We start from the raw sequence: 20805 nt of genomic DNA, 5'->3' as shown, positions 1-20805 counted from the left end.
GAGTGCAGCCAGTCGGGCGGCCCGAGAACTGCACTGCTCCGGAGAGGCTGCTGGAGCACCCCAGGGCCTGATGGCTGCCCTTGAGCCGGGAAAGGACGTGGAGATGGAAGGGGCAATATGCAGAGACTCCTGCATCCTTCCTGTGCTGTGCTACGGCTACAGGGAACCGGGGGACATTGCCCCAGCCACTGCTCCAGCGGAGGCTTTGTGATAGGAAAGAGCACATGGCAGCACTTTTCCACAAAACTGGAAAACTTTGCAGAATGTTTCATGGCAGTATGTGGCATTTAGGTTTTCCCTTGATAATACTTTTATGCTTTGGGAAGGAGTTTTTATAGAAAGAGAAACATGAGGAGGTTCTAGTAGGAACTTCTGCTGCCAGACCCTAGGGACAGGGTCAGTCTTTCTGCATCAGCAAGTACTGAATATTTGTGCTAAAGCCTGGCAAGGTGAAGGCTGCCTCTACAGCTCCGTGTGGTGGTAGTACTACTCCCTGTCTTAAACTGCACAGAAGGCAAATTTTAGCCTGTTTCCTAAGCAAATGGCCTGACATTTGGGTTAGTGGCTGTTGATCTGGGTACTTCTGCTGTTGGCAGGGCTTTTTTTTTCACCCCATCTCTGTGATTTCTTGCCCTAGTTAGGAAACTGGTTGCAGATTGTCACTAGATTCCTCCAAACGTAAAGACTGTTTCCCAGCCTGCTGAGCCTCGACCTTTCCGTGCCAAAGTGTGTGGCCAGGCGAGGGTCTGTGCTCCCCTCCACCCCTGCCTTGCCGCCTGCCTCACCTCACCCAATGGCCCAGCCGTTCTTTGCAGGCGGGAGATGGCTGGCTGCTGCTCCGCAGTTCTCGCAGCTCCACCTGCAGGTGCTCACCCAGTCTGTGCCTGCGCAGAGCTCGGCTCGCCGGAGCTTGGATTTCCAGCCAGGTTACGTCGGTTTTCCCGGCTTTGCACAGCCCGTTGCTGTCTGGCCCTTTCCGTCAGGTTCCTGCCCTTGGTTGCGACACCAGGGTGCCGCTCCTCCCGGCTGTCCTGATGTCAGCCCCACCGTGCCGTGCGTTCTCACGCTTCAACCTCCAATTTCTTTGAACCAGTCTGCAAGATTCTTCTTATCCTCTTTCAGATCTTCCCTCGAGACAGGATTTCATAGGACACTGAGGAGATATTCATTGTCTAGCTATGAGGAGAGGAAAGGTGGGTGGTGGTACCCTCAGCTCCTGTCCCTGGTGGGACACCGGCTCCTGGGGTGATGTGAACCATTTGCTGACATCCACATTTTTAAACTCTCCAGCAGTTTTTCTCTTGCTAATGGGTTTCTCTGGAGAACAGAACCACAAAGTCTTGGGCAGCAAGTCCTGGGAAAGGTGGTCTAAGGAGTGTGCAGAGTGTCTGTCCCCATCTGCCCACATTACCTGCTGCCACATGTGGCTAACCCTGGAGGAGGCAGGAAGGTGTATTTGGCCTTGGTGCAAAGTCCAGCAGCAGTTAAACCCTAGCCTGGAACAATATTTCATCATCTGGTGTCCCTTTTCATTGTGTGCTCTTCAGGACATGCAGGGGTTTGTGGCATCCTGCTCCCAGCTTCATACAGGGCTGTGGCTGGTTCCTCTGGACCATGGCAGTCTCCCTCTTCCAGAGAGCCCATATCATCCACAGACCATCCCATTGCTCCTTTGGTGGCTGCAACAGTTGTGACGGTGGTTCTTGCATACCTTTGAAACCATTGCCATAGGGTTACTGCCTTGACTCAAATGGTGAATGCTCAGATTAGCACTCTACAAGGAGGATCTATGAGGATTCAGAAGACCTTAAACACTCTCATCTCCAGCTAAAATTGATATCCCAGGAGCCACCATGACTGAGGAGGTGCCTTCTTGTCTTGCATTATTAGTAACAGCAATGCAAGCTCATTAACAGCAATCTTACAAAACCTAGTGTGGGTCTTACATATGCCATTCAGGTCCTGTTTGCTGTGTTTTGTGAAAGGCACCTGCTCTGAGATGTCTGTTTACAGAGCTCAGCAAATTCTCTGCGGATGAGAATGTTCAGATACTGGAGCAGACTCTGGAAAACTGCCTGTGAAGAAAGAGACTCCTCAGCTCACAGCTGACTCACTGTCAGGTAAGGTTTCATGGTGTCTGCTGCTGTTGTACAAACTTACAAGAGAAATAGGAGCACTAGCCTTCAAGGCTTTTAACTTGACAATTTTCCTGGCACATGAAAACAAAGCTGATAAAATGAGCCAGAGATGGTTGGTCCATCAGGCTTCCAGCTCTGTTTGAAGCAAAGTATTCAGGCTGGATTGCTCATGGGATATGTGTTGACCCTATTATCCTAAGAGAACAGGAGCATGGTCCTTCCTGTCAGCTAGATGAGCACTTTGCACCCTGTCTCTTGTGTCTACATGCACAGCCCTTGCTCATCCATCCCTGGGGAGAAGACGGCAGCAGGAACAATTAGACTGAGAACCAGCCCAGAGTCTGGGAACTGCTGGCTCTGAATTATAGGCTTGGAGAAATCTCACCACCTGTCATATATAAAATGGGGGATAATGATGCCTCAGCAAAGGTTGTTTAGAGCTGTTATGGGGATTAACTTGTTAATCCCTGCAAAGTGCTGTAGATATCTGAAATACAATGTTGATGTTACTGCCCTCCACAAAGGCAAACTCTCATATCTCTTCATTTGAGAGAACTTAAAGTAGATGACTCTCATTAAGACTCCCAGAAGAGGTTTAGAGGTTTTGCAACCTTTGTGTATGACCTTGTCAGGGCTGATGTGACCGGTCTGTGCGAAATAAACCCCTGTGATTGTTCACTTCTTTAGCAATCAAACATGGTTCTTTCATCAGCTCATTTGTGTGGTGCAGACCAACACATGAGATTTCAGGCCCCAGGACCAAGCCTGGTGCATTTTTTGGCACATCTGGGCTGCTGTTGACCTGGCTTCACCCACAGGTTTGCAAGCTTTCCATATGAAGTAAGCTGAGAAGAAGCACATAGGTAGCATCAATCCACTTGCACTTTCACAAATGGTAAGTCCCAGCAGTGCAGTCAGGAGTGGAACATGCCTTGATTGCTTCAAAACTAAAAGAGGGCCATTAGGAAGGTACATGTGATGGGAAAACTGCTGTTGCACACAGCTGGGAAAGCCAGCAGAATAAAGATGGTTTCTGTCTCTGAGAAACCCCAGGGGTGTGGAGCTGCTTACGATCCCTGGGTCAGCTCTGCAGTCGGTAGGGGGGCTCTGTTGGCACTGCCGCGGAGCCGGGAGGATGCCTCTGGCAGCCCCAGAGGCTGGGCCGGGCTGCCGCAGCTGTGCGGCCAGGACAGGCCAGCAGATGGTGGTGTGACCCTGGCACCGCTTCCTACAGCGCTGCTGCAGCGAGGATGGCTCGTGGCGAGGGGAGCCCGAGCTGTTGCCCGGATTACGGGGCTCTCAGCCCAAAGTCCTGCCATGCAGAGCCCCGTGCCCTCAGCTACAAGACACCCAGAGTTCCAAAAGTCAACCATACCCCAAACAACCCTGTGTGTGTTGCTTACAGCTGGTCTTTGTTCTGCCGGGTCCCGGCGTTTGTTACTCAGCCTCTAGCAGAGTGACCATGTGGAGGAAGGAGGGAGGAATTCATCTATGAGCCAGCTGGTTCTGATCTTCCTACCATTGCCCCTTTCTCCCCTGCTTGATGCAGGGGTGGCTGTTTACTCGCCTTGCAGGGAATGAAAGGCAGGGGAGTGAACCAGAAGGAAGGCATTGCACCCTGCTTAATCCCTATGAGCCAACACTTGTCAAGAAAAGGCATGACTTTTTTTCTCAAAATTTTATGCCTCCTCCATACAGCCAGGCAATTTTGTCCCCAGAATGCTGACTGGCCTCTTCACGAGGCTGCCAGCTGTAGCTTCAGACGTCAAAACAGGACTCAAGTCCTTTCTGCCTCTCCTGTGCTATCGCTCCTCTTTTCCCTGGATTTTGTTTGCCTTATACAGCTTCTATCTCTGTTACACAAGAATTATGTGAACTTAATCCTTATCCTTTACCAATTTAACTTTCCTTTTCCCATTTCTCTATTTAAGTGAGATGCTTCCTGGGTGTCATCTTCTTCCTCGTCCAAGAGGAGATGAACTCAATGGTGAGGTATTGCTGTGTTCTGTGGGAGTGGATGAGATACCCGGGGGGGGGGGTGGTGGTGGTGTTGGAACGGGGGGGGTGTGTGCAAGGGGCAACAGAATGCCTCCTGGACATGATACTACTCTGGCAGGATGAGGCAGTGCTGAGTGGGACAAGTGCATGGGAAAAGAAAGTGGGACTTCCTACCACAGGCTGGTATTTTTCTATTTTGTATTTCAGAGGCTTGAATTCTCCCAGGATGGGAGCCTGGGCAAGCACTCCCACACCTAGGAGTGGGGAGGTCTCCCTCATGCTCATCTCCTGCCTGTTTTTCTTCATCCTGCTCAGTTTGTCTGCACCCGGCATGACCCTCACACCTTCCTCTTGACCATCTAGTCCCTTCTCTGCTCTGGCATCAGTTTTCAGCAATGCTCCCTAGTACTCCAGCCCCAGAGAAAGAGCCAGAGGGAGGACAACAGAGTCCTGAGACAAGGGCCTAGGGCAGGAGTTAAGGAAGAGAAAGACCAGGGAGACTGTATCTTCTCTCCAGGGGTTCATTCTCCTGCCGTTCCCCCCACTATCACTGCATCTCACTGCATCCCAAATTTATTCTGCAATACAGACCTCTTGCTTGCTTGCTACCCTCCACATCCTCCAGCAAGTCCCCAGATACCCCCTATAGGCTCCTGTATTCCTTCTATGACACTCTTACGTGTTCTTTCTTGACCTGCTTCCCAAGAAGGGAAGCCACCCTCAGTGCTCCAGTGTACAGGGTGCTGTATCTTCTTACCCCTGCACCCATCATAGCCAAGAAGTTGAGGACAAGGTGGGTGGGAAGCATTCAAGCTCCCTGGGCAGCTATAGAAATCATAGTATGGAATAATACCCTACCATGCACCCCAAGCCAAGGGCTGCTTCTTTTGCATGCAGCATGCTAAAGAACCTGGCCTTAGTTTTCAGCACACTTGAAGCCAAATTCTGATTTGTTTATGGCAGTATTCCAATCAACTGGGGTAGACCAGGACTTAGACCAAGACACACAATCTCGCTAATGTTTCACATAGATGTACTTATTCTTGCAACATGATGGTCTTGTTAGTAGTTGGAAAGCTTCAGAAACGTGCAGAACAGATGCAGGTAATTTGGAGTTTCCAGTCTTGGGAATATTTTGTGCACATTGAAGTTGGTGGGAAAGCTACCACATTCCAGTGGGTGCTGAAATGCGTCTGAGGTATTTGACAGAATTAATTTGACTGTCTTAATGAGTAAAGGAGGACTTTCCACTGCATAAAATAATCAGCAATCGTGAGCTCCAGAAATGGTTGTATTACCACTATCACTAGGTGTCTTTCACGCAAAAAAAAAAATATAAAGAAGAAAAAAGAAAAAATCCTGAATGCAGGAAAAATAACCAAAAAAACCCCAAACAACTTTTTCTTAAAAACTCTGGGCAGTTAGGGCACTGTGAGTCACCTTAGAGCACTGATCAGTTTGGAAATCAGGGTGTTTCTTAACCCCAGCTTGTTACAAGAACATGCAGCTTGGGTCAGACAGATGCTGCTATTTGTGTTCTGAGCAAAGAGCTTACCTGGCAAATGAGCCAAACTCCCCACAAGGCCCGTGTTTATCCCACTGCTATGGCACAAGGTCCAAATCCCATTCTGTGGGCTCATGCAGCTGTGTATGCAGCAGAGCTCATTTCAGGAGGACCTTTGAGATTCTGATTTCTAGGAGCTCCTGTGGGGTGCTTCTGTCCCACGTCATGGATGTTTCCATGCTCCAGCTCATAGATTGGACTTATGGAGACTGTGTCTCCCCTCAATTACACAGGGAAGGCTGCAACATTAGAGTTGAAGGCTGAGATTCAAACCTTTGCTGCACCTTTTCTTCTTCTGGTCTCTTATGCCATGCTTTCCCTTCCTCCAACAAGGATGTTACTTTTTTCCCTCTTAAAATGGGTTGAGAAAAGGGAAGAAGAACCCCCCATGTAAAAGCCAAGCCTCTTGTGTGGCATGAGGCCAATTTTGCTGCCTTCTGTTACACTGATAGGTAACAAGGGTGTCACTTGCATGAAGGGGATGGATGCTCCCAGGAGAGCTTAGGAATCTTGGGCTAGATACAGAGTATCTCAGTATGGAAACGTTACTCATTTATGAGATGTGAGAGGCTCTTTGAAGCGGTCCTGAAAGAAACAGCCCTTTGAGCCTGTTGCTTAGTTTCCTAACATGGGAACAGGTGATGGAGAAGCCCCCTTCCATTATCAAATCCTTATAACTGACCCTAGCCAGGGGTGTGTTTTTCGTGTAACATATTTTCCCTTTATATTGTGTTATTTCATTACTTTAATATCCCTTGCTTTTGCTTCCTCAGTTTACAGCCACAGAAAGTAACTTCAGCTGTAGCTATCCTGCAGCCAAACTGATGTGCCCCACACAGGAGGCAGTATGCTGTGAGTGACCTTACAATGACTTCCCTTAGTGCCTCACAGTAACCTATAGATACTGATGCTGTAAAAACGGTTTTGTGAGCGGAATAAATACAAACACCATGAGATCACATATTCCAAACTATAACTGAACGCAGACTCTTGGAAGAAAATTGACTCAAAGCCCTCCTGGAAAAAGCTGTCAAGCACAGCAGACTTTGTAAATTTTTCCACAACCCCAAATGTACCACGCATCAAGCAGGCTTCTTTTAGAAAGAGGTTCCGTGGACCTCATGATTCCTGGACATTAGTTAAATTACTTGTAGTCCATCCAGGATGGGGAAGGAGAAGAGCTATCTCCAGTCTTCTCTGCTCATGATGTCCTGAGATGTCCTCAGGGACATCCGTGGGAACATTGTGCAAGACCATTGGGAAGGAGTCAAGTGCTTGCCCTGCAAAAGGAGCCTGGTGGCTTCAATCTTGTGCCAGACAGTGGCTCCTCTTGCTTAGGGAATAATAACCAACCTGTCTGCTTGAGGGCAGCCCCAGCAGTAAAGCCATGACTGAGTAAATCATGAGATGGGCCCACCCAACCTGTTGTTGACCCTGGGTAACAAAGACACATACTCTTCAGAAAACTGTGCTGAACCTCTGTCTTTCTGGACTCAAGTGCCACCAATGGATCCAGGACTCATACACATATCTTCCTGACAGTTTAATTTTTGCTGTCTTTTCTCCATATTTCTAGGCAAGCTAGAGCAAGGACAGCCCAAGCATCTTATTTCCCTTGCTCTGGAGCCCTCATCCTCTGGATTTCATTAGAAAAGATTAAACATTATTGGCAGATGCACCTGCTTGCAGTCAGAATAGCCAACATCTGTGCAAATGATTTAGTGGCAGTTTACCTGGCTGTAAAATTTACCACAGCAAGGACAATTATAGGATAGCCATGGGGATCTTGGAGCTCTTTACATTCCATCTCACACTTGTCTATTAGTGTGTGGTGATGTTGCACAAAAGCCTGGACTAAGCAATCAAAAAGTTATGAGTTTAATTAAAAACCACCATGACCATTATAGGCATAATGATGCTATCTGACCTATTTCCCAGCACTCAAACACTTGCTATTTCAAATAAGCAAAACTGTCCAGAAGCTGTTTTACAGTTAGGGGGAAATGACACGTCCAGTCCTACATCCCCACTAAATCCACACCAAGGCCTCGGTCCAGCACAATCTTTTGTGCATTTGCCATCATACAGTAGCTGGGCATTCGGCCACCCTAACACAGCCCCTGCCAGGAGCAGTGGCCCCGGCTCAGCATGCTGCACACCAGCCTCTGCTACACTGCATTTTTTCCCCCTCTTTCCAGCAGTTGCTCTTTCATTATTCACTGGAGCAGGAACTGGATGCTGTGACAGCAAAGTTTGTGCCTCAATCCTGCAGAGTCCCTCCCAGACCACTAAATAGTTGTTGATACTAAAAATAATCTGAGCTTCTGTTCAGCATCAGAGGAGGATACAGAGGCTATACAGGGTTTCCACTGCCACTTCGTATTCATCTTGCTTTTAGTGAGGTTTAGTTACACTCATAAGGGCTCTGTCTCAGCAATGGGCAGCACTGTGGGGACATCTGGCTTGGAAGGGATGCCAGAGCTTAGCCATGACGCAGGACCCCATCCTTCAAGTATTGCCTCTATAGGCACAATAGGCGCAAAGCACAGGCTGGGTGCCCACCTGCACTTCTGGGCAGCACCTCCCAGCAGAAGACCTTCCTCTTTAGCTGTCAAAAACTCTGAACTAAAAAGGTTTCCATGTGCGAGTTTTTCTGCTTTCCCCAAATTGGCCAAGTTACAGGTGCCTGAAAACCTTCTGGTAGCACTTGCTCAGGGTGATGGTGCTTGCGGATGCCCACTGAAACGGCTGATGTCAATAGAAATTGTGTCCTACATACACTAAATATGCTATACCCTGAAAAATCACCACATTGATGTCTCAGAAGCCGCACCAAAATTTGATGTTTCATTTCACCTTCGATTTGTGTAGATTAACTTTATACTGCTAACATGGAGGTAATAGTATTTCTTTCTTGTGCAAAGAAATTAATGAAAGGCAGAACTGCATTTAGGGACAGCATAAAACAATCTGAGAAGAGCTTAACATGAAGCTGTGTCCTCGGAGCAGTTTTTATACACTTGCACTGAGTAAGACCTGGAGCTGCATGCAGAAGAATGAGGAGAATACAGAATACGGAATTATTTCATAGGATATGAATGTCTGCTCTATGGTCTGAGCAAACCATGATGCTGTGGGGAAAGGTGGCAGGGAGAGTAATGAACAGTATGCCATGGAGGCCTCCTGTAGTACATTCATCTCATGGGTACAGCAGGAAACAAAATAAAGCAGCCTTAGCTTTGATACCCCTAATTTCAGAGTGTTTGGCAGTACAACTGCCACATTCCCATCATATTTTCATTTTGTTCTTAATTCAGTGCATATAAACAGTCAATACTTTTTACTTATGCCTCCCAAAAATATTTGTTTGCTTGTCTGGAGATGTATAAACCCCATTATTCTTCTATTATTATATTCACCCTCAAAATCCACTCTAGATGACTGTCTGCAAAGTGGGGTCTCCATTCTGTTTCTCCTCTCCTCGTGAGTATCCTGACCATGTGTCACCCACAAAGAAACCACCTTTGCACAGCATTAAGCTAATTTTTATCATAAATTACTCCCAGGCTTTTGGATTAATGTGTGATGGAGAAAAATTGTCCTGCATTTTGCTTAGCTAATTTAGGAACAGAGAACTTCCTTGCATGACAGGATAAAGCCACTTATTTGTGGTTTGCCTTCAGTATCCCTCACTCTTTGACCTCCCTTGGGCTTGCATTAATCCTGTGGATCTCTTGAGGTTCTATGGCTCTTTCAGAAACCTGGTCAGGCTCATCTTTGATGTCCCTTCAGATTTTTGGTACACTAGATGAATGCCAAACAATTTAACTTCTATAACTCACTGTGGGTTCATTTCTCTCCCCCTAATCCAAGATGCCAGCTTGGGACCAAGGGCAGGGAGGGCAGCTGGAGGCTGGCACCTTTCTCATACCTTGGGACTGGGTGGTGTGATGGGAAGGAGGAGGTTTCCCTTGGTTTGTTTTTTATTATGAGCCCGTGACTCTGGATGGCAAACCATTAACCCACGCTCTCCACAGGCAGTTTATATTAAGCTCCCAAAGACCCTAGGTTGATCTATAGGTTAGTGTGGAAGTCACACAAACCCCTATGCTTTTTTTTTGGTGCAAATGCAGGTAATACCATACCTATTAGCTTCAATTAGAAACAGCATTTAGCACGTACCTAGCACCTCTATCCTTCAAACTGCAGCTGAAACATTACCAGAATCCTGGGAGCATGGTTCTAGAGAGGTAAGAGGCTCATGCAGAGACCTGGCCCTGAGTCTGCGCTCTCTGTCTGCCAGATCTGTCTCAGCTGCATGTAGCAGACTTTTCCATAGAACTATGATCTTCCTCTTCCCAGCTCATGCCAAATCACAGCAGGTGTGGCACAGCTGCTGTGAGCAGCAGCTTTCAGGTAACAGCCACTAATTACTTTTTGCAGTAGCTTTACTTTGTCCTTAGAGAGTCTGCAAGATCTTCATTTCCTTTTGTGGCAAAACCCTATGGAAAATCACTTATTTAAGACTTGACATCTGATGGCTGTACTAAATCAGGTCTCATCTTAAAAGTACTACTAAAAAGATGTGCCCCTAGTCTGTGCTTTTAAACAGCACCCTGAGACCAGTCCCTACACAATGTTCTCAACCAAAGTACCCACTTTCACCAGCTAATAGTTGTCCTGTGAAACTAAATGTGACTGCAGACACAAGGAAATAGGTGTCAATTAATGAGGTGAATAAATGAATGAATGATGATGGGTTTTTTAGGCATAATAAGGCAATATTTTTTGATCTACTTTGTATCTGGCTGCTTTCTGTTTTTATGTTGCAAGATCCTGAGAGGAGACTGGGGTTTTTTATTCTGCATTTGTACAGCACTTTGCACAAGCCCCGAGTGCTGCCATAATATTTGTACATTCTAAAACTTCCTGTATATATAATAGGTTATGTGGCTTCCTAGTCTTATGATAAGACCATGAATCTAACACTTAGACCAGCTTATATACCAGCATAGCTGTCTGGTTCTTGTTCTGTGGTAGCAGGATTACTATATTTAACCTGACAGTCACTGAAATACCACATGTGGCCAGAGATTTCTGTCTGAATTTTCTCACATGCACCTGTCACTGTGAGAGATCATTTGGTACTGGGTAGCACTGGTTATATATTAACCAACTCTCAGCCCTTCAGGGACCGGACCTCAGCTCTGTGCTTCACAGACTGTGCTGGAAATCAGCAGAGATCCCTTTGAAATAAGCAGGTAGCACTGATACAGGGTAAAAATCTGGCTCAAAATGTGCTCAAGGGAGACACACCCTGATCTTTTATCTGCTAGTTTTTTGGATAAAGGAGAAGAACAAATCGGCTAAGACACGTATAAGGCAAATAGGATGGCTGGAGGAAGGGGGGGTAGATGAGGGCAGTCTGTATGCTTGAATGCCTGCCCAGGGACTTCCCCTTTGATATGAGGAGAAGCAGTACCTCAGTTCCCAAATGCAAGGATTTATTGTCTCACTGTCAGATTGCTGAATGTCACTGAAATGTCTCAGTCTCTAGTTTTGCTGTGCTAAGTGCAGCAGAAGTCTCTGTAGCCAAACCACTACAGAGAGACAAAGTACTGACACCAGTAGCAGATTTCCTCGTACCTGGGGCTAACACAGCCCACTTCTGCATTAACCCTGCTCTGTGTTCAGAGCAGAACAACTCAGCCTTGACATAGCTTTTAGGCTGGGCACATGCAATCTTCAAGTAATGCTTTCTTTAGCTCAGAAGCTCACTCAGAAATGGCGTGCGTGCAAACCTGAGGGTGTAGTGTGGGGAAAAATGAATTGCTGTGATGTTTTGTGATGAAAAAGCGGACACACAGTTAAAGAAAAAGGTCCCATTTTCTCCTTGCCAAGCCTTATTGGGGAAACTCCAACAAAATCAGTGATGCTTGGCCCAGAAAGTAAGCATGTTGGCATAAGCATAAAATGAAGCATCCAAACACTCACAGATGATTTATGAGAATTCCTAATGCCTTTACTGCCATTTCCTCCAGCTGCTCAAACTCCTTCCACACCATCCTGCCATCTGGGAGCAGAAATTAGCTTCCTTTCTCCTAAATGCTAAATTTGGGGAAGACATCTGACTAGCAGGGCCTCTCTGCAAATGCCCATGGGGTTGGGTTCAAATATTAAAGGGTTTCTCTTAAAATAAACGTGTTAGATGAAGCATCTCTAGAAAACCAAAGGCCTCCCTTGGTTCCTTTAATGGACAGGTTTTCTTCTTGCAGAAGCACAAGGTCTGTGTGTAATGGATACAGCGCCAGTTAGGGAAAATCTATCACCAGCTGATGGGCTGTGTGATTTGGTATTTCCCTTACTGTAACATGGGCAGTGTTGTTTTGCCTAGGGTTCTCTACTTTCTTGTTCATCTCTTCCTGTTGATGTGATGCTCAGTTTGTTCTGGAGATAAAGTATGCTTTAAAAGCATACCTATATAACATAGGTCCTTCTTCAGTCTCATCTACATCTTCAGTTGTTAGGGCAGGTGGGCTCTGGGGCCTCTGCAAGCCATTGTCAATGCTCTGCAGAGACCTGCCACAATTTATGAGTGAGAAAGAGGGTCACAGACCTTTGGTGTTCCTTTTAACCTGACCATCCTGAGCTTGAAAAATCAGTGCAGCCTCTCATTTCAGCTAGGGCACAGGGCTCTTGGTAGATCCTATTGACCCTTCATTTCTGGGGTGTGACACTCAGGACAGGCTTCTTTGCTTCCATGTAACCTCTGACGGGAGATAGGCTGTGCTGAGGACAGGAACCAAAGGTGGTGGCAGTTTTTAAGCAGCTGGGGTGTTGACTGTGACCCAGTCACAGACCTAGTGGCACTGACCCTGCTGTCAATGGCAGCCCTCAGCACTGTCAGTGCAGCTGGATTTTGCCATGTTCTCTTCTTAAGGCTCTGTTTCTAGCTGCTGTACTGTCGGTGAGCCATCCACCTGGCTTAGGGACTGACCTTTGCATCTTTAGGGAGAAGGGGTTGAAGAAAAATCTGTGAGCACTTCCCCTCCTTGCACCACTGATATGCAGGATCCTAATCCACAAACTGCTTTCAGGGCAGCCTGAAGCTCCACCTGGCAGCCAAGCTCTGGCCAATTCAGTGGGAGCTGTTTTGCTCATACAGTTAGGGAAGAGGGAGAAGTTTCCCAGGGATGACTCACAAATTCCTGGTGATGAATGTGCTGAGGTTTGTCTGAGATGAGGTCAGCTTTCACAAAGCACATGCTGCAGAAGGGGGTTAGCTGTTGACTTGGTTTCCATTCCGTGTGCATACAAAGATGCACCAGCAACAGCCCCAGAGCAGGGTCCAGCACTGGCACACAGCCCTCTCCAAGGGATGATCAAACACAAGAAACTCTGCCAGCCTTTCCTTTGCCATCTCTCCCTGCTGGATCTGTAAACTTACCTGGAAGCAGAATATCAGCAGTTCTTTGGGATTTGCTCAGTGCCAGTCGGGCATTAGCAATGTAGCATGCTTCTGAGCAGAGACAGAAGCAGAAAGAAAAACAAGGAAACACTGCTAACAGCAGACTTGCTTTTACTTTAGCTTTCAAGATGGTTCTCAGATTTAATTGTGTTCAGTAGTTAAAAAGCACATTCATTTCTTCGTTACTCACAGCACATTGGATGTCCCTGTTCTTAAGTTTTGATTTCTAGGTATTTGAGAGTTTAATAAGGTTTTGTGTTTGTTTAAGGAATTATTGCCCACCCAATTGAAAGATAACAGGGCTCTGTAGGCTTGCCAAGTGTTTTTATGCTTCAATAAAACAACAAGCAATTTATACAAGGCAATAAAACAGTACCCTGTGTCCCAAATGGAGAGGCACAAATCAATGTTTGAAATGATGTCTAGCTCAGAAAATAAATCCACCCTTACTCAATGGACTCCATAAAATTAACTAGGTACAAAATCTCACATACGATCTGCTTTTCCCAGAAGTCTGGAAAATTAGCACAAGATGTGTTTGAAAATCCTGTAGTGTATCAGCATAAGTTGTCCCAAGTTCTGTTGCTGTCTGCAAAACAGCAGAGTGACTACTCATTCACACTTCCAAAGGGGCATAGGTTTGATCACATAGTCCATTATCCCTGATTTCTTTTCTGTTTGGGCTCTGTCACTTTTAGAGCCTTGCTTGGTTGTGTGAAACACCAAAGGATCCCATCTAATGAAATGATTTGCCTCTTTACCTACTGTGCTGTGGGGCTCAAGCATTTGGTGGCATTTTCTACACTGGCATTCAGAAAATTTTGGAGGTTTTGCTGCCTTCTTCCCTCTTAATAGATCTTCTGCCACCTCTATACAAGGGCTGAGAGCATCCCTGAGCTTTCAGAGTGGCCTCTTGTTGCTTTGGCTGCTTCTTCCATGGTGACAAAGGAGGATTTTGGAGTCTACCTATGTCACAGTAAGCACTCGCATCTGATGGGAAGTGGTGCTAGCATGGAACTAAGAGCCCTGTTTCCCTCAGAAGTGGGCTGTCGTGTTTGGCCTCAATTTGAGTCTTGAGCTTCAAAAGCCTGCCTGGAGCAAGTGGGGCAACACTCTCCAGGGTTGTTTGTGTAGCATCCAGCTGTCTCCAAGGACCTTCTGGGATGCTTTCTAAGACTGCATCTCCATGTAACCAGCAGCTAATCCCTTGGAAATGCCCTACACCCTGCTTGGAAATGCTCTGCTGACCTTTGCTTTGGGGTGCCTGCCAGCCTCTTCAGCAGCAGCTGCTCAGAGTGACCCTCCTGACTTGAAACAATGCAGGCTGTTCTAAAGAAATAAATATACAGTCTGGCCAGTTGCAGAGCCAGGTTCACAGCAACCCTTCCTGACAGATATGGTCAGAATTTCCTTAAACAGAAACACACCCTGGCACAAAGATTAAAGCTTTCACATATCTCTTTTGCCATTTAAAATCCTACTTCTCATGAGAACCCTGCCTCCTCCTTTCATAAAGGATCCAGTTTATTTGAGCCACCCGCTTGTCAGAGTATGATGGATTAATGCAGCAAAGGTTGCTGAAGTTTTTAGCTCTCTTTCTCTGAGCATATACTTCAAACAGCACCATTGGCCTAGCATACTGAGCAAATCTCACTCCTAGTCCTGAAGGCTTGGCCAGGGGGATGCTTGTGAGACCAGATCACTGTTCTCCACAGAAATTATAGGGGTCAAAGAAGTAACCGCACTCTAATTTCTAACAGCTGAGACCTTTAGTGCAAGGAGTAGATACAAAAGCAGCACTGTCTGTGGCTTACTTATTTTCACTAAAAGCTGTATTACAGAAACCAGAAAATTAAGGAAAACCAGAGTCCTTGCTACTGTGTTTAGAGATCTCCCGTTGGCTACCCTCTTAAATCCTTTTTTGGACAAGTCCCAGAGGTAATGCAATCTAGGAGGGAGGGAGCAATGCACATTAGGGTCTATTTTTAGTGATTACAGTAAGGCTGAGACCTGCTCCCCCTCATTCCAAGTCCATCCTCAGCCAAAAAAGGCCCAGGAGAAACTGCTGAAGCTGTAGTGAACAGCTTTCATGAGTCACTGCCAGTGACACCCTCTCTGCTGGGGTGCTCGCCTGTGGTGTCTGACCAAGCAAAAGGTGTCCCCATGCCAGGTCTCAGAGAGGAGAGTCGGGGGAGCTGGTTCTTTAGTCCAGAGTGATTTCATGCTGCTTGCTCCCCTGCCTGGCTGTTGGGAATCTGCTCCCTCTGAAGCCTTCTCTTGCTCTCCTTGGAGAGACAAATGCTAACCACAGCAACATCAGCTTTCACAGAGCATTACACCACAGCGAACATACAGGCAATTTCCCTTCCCATTCTTCAGCAGTGTTTCTCTTCTGCAGTTTCTCTAATTATAGGTAACACTTCAATGAGACAGGATATTTGCTCCTCTCCACTTCATTATCACCATCTGGATTTGCTGCTCTTACCATATGCTCCCCAGCTGATGTTACAGTCACCCTCTGCAGTGCCACCACCAGATGCAGTGGCATCCCTAGTGCTTGGCATCCCATAGAAGTGAAAGAGAGGGTGACACAGGGGAGCTCGCAGCAGATACTGATCTCACAGGTTTCAGTGCTCATCTTGAGCAAGTCCCTCTTGTCTTGGAGTCCCTCTGTATTCTTACACTACTGTTCCACCACATCCCATGGTTTTGACACGCATTTTTTCTGTGACTGTTGTCATTTTCTCTCACCCATTTAGACCACTGTGAAATCAGAGTAAATATGCTGCTACAGAGGAATTCGTCCAGCTTTACTTCGGCTTTATAGAAACCTAAAAATTAGCCATGGAGGAAAAGAAGGAAAAAAAAAAAAAAAAGAAGGAGATTAAGGAAACATGTCATTGCTTGGGTTGGCAGAATTGTTCCCAAACTGAATGTTTTCCTCTGGCCTGCAGCAGCTCTGCAAATAATGGTGTTACTCAGCCACCTCTTCCAGTCTTCTTTCCCCGCTCACCCCTTCTGGCCCTCAAAGAACTTTCTCCAGCAGGAGGAGCTCTGCGTAGCACTTGTGCAGCGTCCAGCTTTCCCCGGTTACAGATACAGGTACAAAGGATGGGGTGAGGAGTGATGATGCTATCTCCTGCATGCCTTGGATGGCCACAGACCCTCATTCTCCAGATTCCTTTTGGTCAGGCTTCTCGGTTAGGGAGAAACCTAGTTTCTCAAGGTTTGGGAGCCAGGAGGTACCCACACTGCTACTATTACCAAGCTGGTACCAAGCAATGCAGAGTAGCTGCTATGGACCCATTCCCAAGTGAATCCATGCTTGACATGTTGCATGCTCCAGTGCAACTCTGAGGTCTTGGTGCATCATCTCATTTGCTCCAGGGCCACATAGTTGGCTTCAGTGCTCCACCTCCAGAATTACATCAGGACACCCAGAGGTCTGTATATTACATAAAATGTTAAGAATTCAAGTTCTACTTCCTTTCCCAGGAGTAATTTCCCTTAAGAGAGGATTTTGCTGAGATATGCTGGGTTGGTTATTCCCTTCCCACATCTGAGTGGGAAGCAGTGTGCCGGCAACCTGTCTGCCAGCAGCTGTAGTGAAGTGAGTTTTATGTGTATAGCATTAGTAGAGCATTTTAGGATTCTGCAGCATGAAAACTAGTGCCATATAAACCTAGCACCTTGCAGTAAAAATTATTCAGCCAAATGCACTTTGGAATATAGCTTTAAACACCTCTAGGCTTCTGTTTCTGCATGCACACTACCCCAACATCACTTCACCCTCATGAGGGTTTTTGACTTTTAACCAGGGCAGGTCTTTGAGGAGATCAGGGAGCTACACTGATGTGCTTAACTGCACACCATTTCTTCCAATTTCCCTTGTGTTGCAGCCGATTGGGGTGTAGGTGTTGATTTACATCTCTTGATCAGATTAGTCAGAACTGCATTCACGTACAAGAAAGATGGGCTGTGAAAGGGGAGCCACAAGGAACGCGATGCTTGTGAAAGAAGTGAGCTCAATGTCTTTAATAGCCTCTCAGCCCCCCACTTTTTCACTCAATCATAAAAATTAAAACTGGGACAGACTAGCAACACAAGAGCCCCACGCTGCCTCTGTTTTACCACCAGAGGCAAGAGCAGCTGATGTTTGCTGTGGTCCTGCTTGGGAAAGAAAGCGCTCATGGTTATCACTATGCCTCTTCAAGGGAGCTCCTCTCCACAGTGCATGTCCTATCACTGACAAATTTGTTTTCAATTTCCTCAGCAGACTTTTTCTGCCTCTTGGGCTTCCCCTGCAGCTCTCTCTCCTCCTCTGATTTCACATGCAGGACTCTGGGTTTCCCCCTGTGACAGCTCTCCGTTCTCTCCCATAGGGTTGCCCTTCTAGTGGGCCTCTTTCCCCCGCCTGACATTTCCTTCTTTCTTCCCACAGTAAGTTAGGATCTGGCTTACACCAAGAGCTCTGCAGGGAAAGGAAATATTTACTCTTGGAAACCCATTCTTTTACTGCTGGACAACATGGGGAGAAAAGTCTGTGGAGGAAACCTTGCTGTTTGCAAGTTATGTTTTGTGGTGGATTGTAGCATCTACCTGAGCTGGCTCAGCAGCCCCATGGCTTCCATGTAATCTTATTTTATAATGTCTTCTAAGTGCTGGACAATATTTTGAGACCAGACAAGAACTGATAAAAGGAATGACAAAACCAGTAAATGCTCAGATTATGAGTTAATGCATAGGAAAAACAAGCATGAGGTCATGCAGAGGAAAATATAGCCAAACTGGATTTAGGGGCAGTTGTATTGATTTCAATGGGCATTTATTTGACATTTCCACTAGAAGATATAAACTGGTTCAGGTAGCTCTTGAGGGGCCCTTGAGTAATTTTGCTGTTGTCCCACTTGATGCCCACATCTCGCTTTCACAAGCTGTGCTTCTCCCATGTCACTCAACAGCAACTCAGTCCTTACACTTTCAGCATGAACAGCCCTGTTGCAGGCAGCAGAGCTGCCAGCACATGGAAACCTGGGATCAAATCCACCAGATGTTTACTCCAGAGGTTTTCACAGTTATGGTTTTCATGAGAAGCTCTTCTCTGGAGAGGTGGTGAGTCCTCAAACATCCATGCCAGCTATGTGGAAGCCGGGGTCACTCCATTCAGACACTCTCATCTGCATCAATCACCTCCCTTTGGACAGAAGAGGAAGTTTGCTATGTATAGCATGTCTCCACTATTCCCTGTCTTTCTTTTCCCTTCACACACCATCACAGGGTACCATAGTTACGTTGGATAGAAACATCACCTGTTGCTTTACCCCTCCTAGATAAATTTCATGTCCTTCAAACTTGACTCAAGCAGGCCACTTCAACAGCCTGTCTACCCCCATCCATTGATTATGTGAATGGTGAACCTAGACTTCCTAGATCTATAGCCAGATTCTGGCTATGAGTGCATATACTCCACACTTGACCTATCATTTTAGTCACCAACTTTGGTCCAATTACAGCAGTCATGAATTGGACCTTGTTCACCCTCTGAAACTGCCACATCTGAAGTTCAGACTGTTACACAATGAAACCATTCACACGTCTCATTAACTCTGGACTATGTGTTGAAAATAACTGTGTCATTTGAGTCTATGATTGTTTATATCATTTTTAGGTACATTCCTCTTCATAACAGCAAGCCTCTCTAGATATGTAAAACTTTTTGTGCTGTCAGTGTAGGAAAAGTGCTATACAGAGCACAATACAATAATTCCCAAGTGTTATCAATTTTTGTCATCCTAAATAACATAGCCCATGGAGGTATTTTAAATCAAAGCAGAAAAGCACAGGCATGTGGCCAACCCCTCCAAAACACCAATGCGCCTGTGGTTGTGTGTTTTGTACTTTTTGAACTTTAATTTTATTGATTTTTAATTTATAGCGGCAGTAGAGTCCAAGTTTCTGAGTAAGCAAAGTGTACAGGCACTTGGAATTTAGTAAGGTTATACTGTTGCCTACGCATGGGAAGACACAAGGATCTTCTGCTTATGTGATTTATGTGATTGTATTTCTCTGCTGAGTGCCAACAGCAAGCCTTGTGTTGTACTTGTCTGTGCTCTTGTATTAAGGTTCTTATTAACAGATCTAGCACAGGGGTTTCTGTGTATCACTGAGCGCTTGCAAACTAAAGCACATGTCCAAAGCCTTGAGAAGTGCAATGGAGGGATCACTGCAGAGATGGATTTGGGGAGCTAGTTTTGGTTTGTGCTGCAGTAGAGAAGTGATGACAAATTCTAGATCACAAAACCGTGTCCAAAACAGGCAGATAGAGTAAGTCCCATGAACTGAAGCATAGAGTCAGGCCAGACCAGGAGAAAGGAAAGAATGAGCTGTCAAAGCTGGTATTAATAATGGAGTGTAGCAGAGAGAGATATGGACAAGCCCTGGCCAAACTTTACTGGATGCTGCAAAGGTTATGAGATGACCTTGACAGTGTGTTGAGGAAGGATACACAACAGCAACATTGTAAGCAAAGCTTTGCTGGCAGTCATTTTGTCCATCTGCAGAGGTAATGTCTCCGTGGATGTCAAGAGGAAGTCATAAAAAAAAAGGAGCTGTCATCAGCAAGATATGAGATGGACATGCTTTGGGGAAATGTCAGGGTGGAGGTCTGCTAGGACAGAGGACATCCTGGGCTCTTGTGGCTGTAGTTCATGAAGAAGGGCATGCAGCATTTGATCACAGGTCAGAGGTCTGTTTGGAAGAAAATGGTAAGAGTCAGCTGCTCCCAGGTACCGAGCCTAGAATGAAGTAAAAATGAAAAGGCTTAGGAAGAAAAATTGAAGACCTTCAACTTACCTGTGCTGACCTCAAGTCATCAGTGACTCAGCAGAGCAATGTGTCAGAGACAGGCTCAAATGTACAGCGGAACAGCTGTGGGAATGCAGATTTGTAATTCAGCAGCAAAGAAACCAACACGTACATCCTGTAGCTGGTGCAGTGGCATTCCCATCATGCACTTTGTATTCTCTCCATCCATATCCTGCTCTGTTGCAATGTGCTACAATGTGCTGTAACAAGAACAAAAATTTGCAAAGAAAATTCCTCCTTGGTCACTCATCCTTCCCCTGACACCCAAACATAGACTAGTTTTATGTGACTCTGTTGGTGGATTTTTCCTGTAAGGACAATCCTGAAAATGTGGTTCGTGATTATTATTGCTTATGCCTGTTATTTGGTATTAATTTCCTGACATCTACTGACATTCACAGTCTCTCCCACACCTTCTTGGATAAAAAGAGGAGTTGGGCAGATGAAGGCATTCTACAAAATTCAGGTCTGGATCGGGTCTTAATCACTGGGGGTTGGACTAGATAACCTTTGAAGGTCCCTTCCAGGCCAAAGTGTTCTATGATTAAATACTTCATAATGGTTTTGATATATTCAATATACTTGTACTTTGATACATGAGGCAAGGACGAAAGCCCTTCAGTTAAGGTGTGCTGTACTTTTCCGTCTGATTCAAAACTTTCTCTCACTAAGGTACATGGCTGAAGAGGTCACCTGTGTTTGATTTGGGAATCACAAAGTTTGTCCATGAATTAAGTACAGAGGCAAGTCTACAAATGAAACAGAGAGGGCTT

Source organism: Pezoporus occidentalis, unplaced genomic scaffold, assembly GCF_034315485.1.
Source record: "Pezoporus occidentalis ecotype Australia unplaced genomic scaffold, CSIRO_AGI_Poc_V1 ctg95, whole genome shotgun sequence".
NCBI lineage: Eukaryota > Metazoa > Chordata > Aves > Psittaciformes > Psittacidae > Pezoporus > Pezoporus occidentalis.
This window is presented reverse-complemented; position numbering follows the sequence as displayed.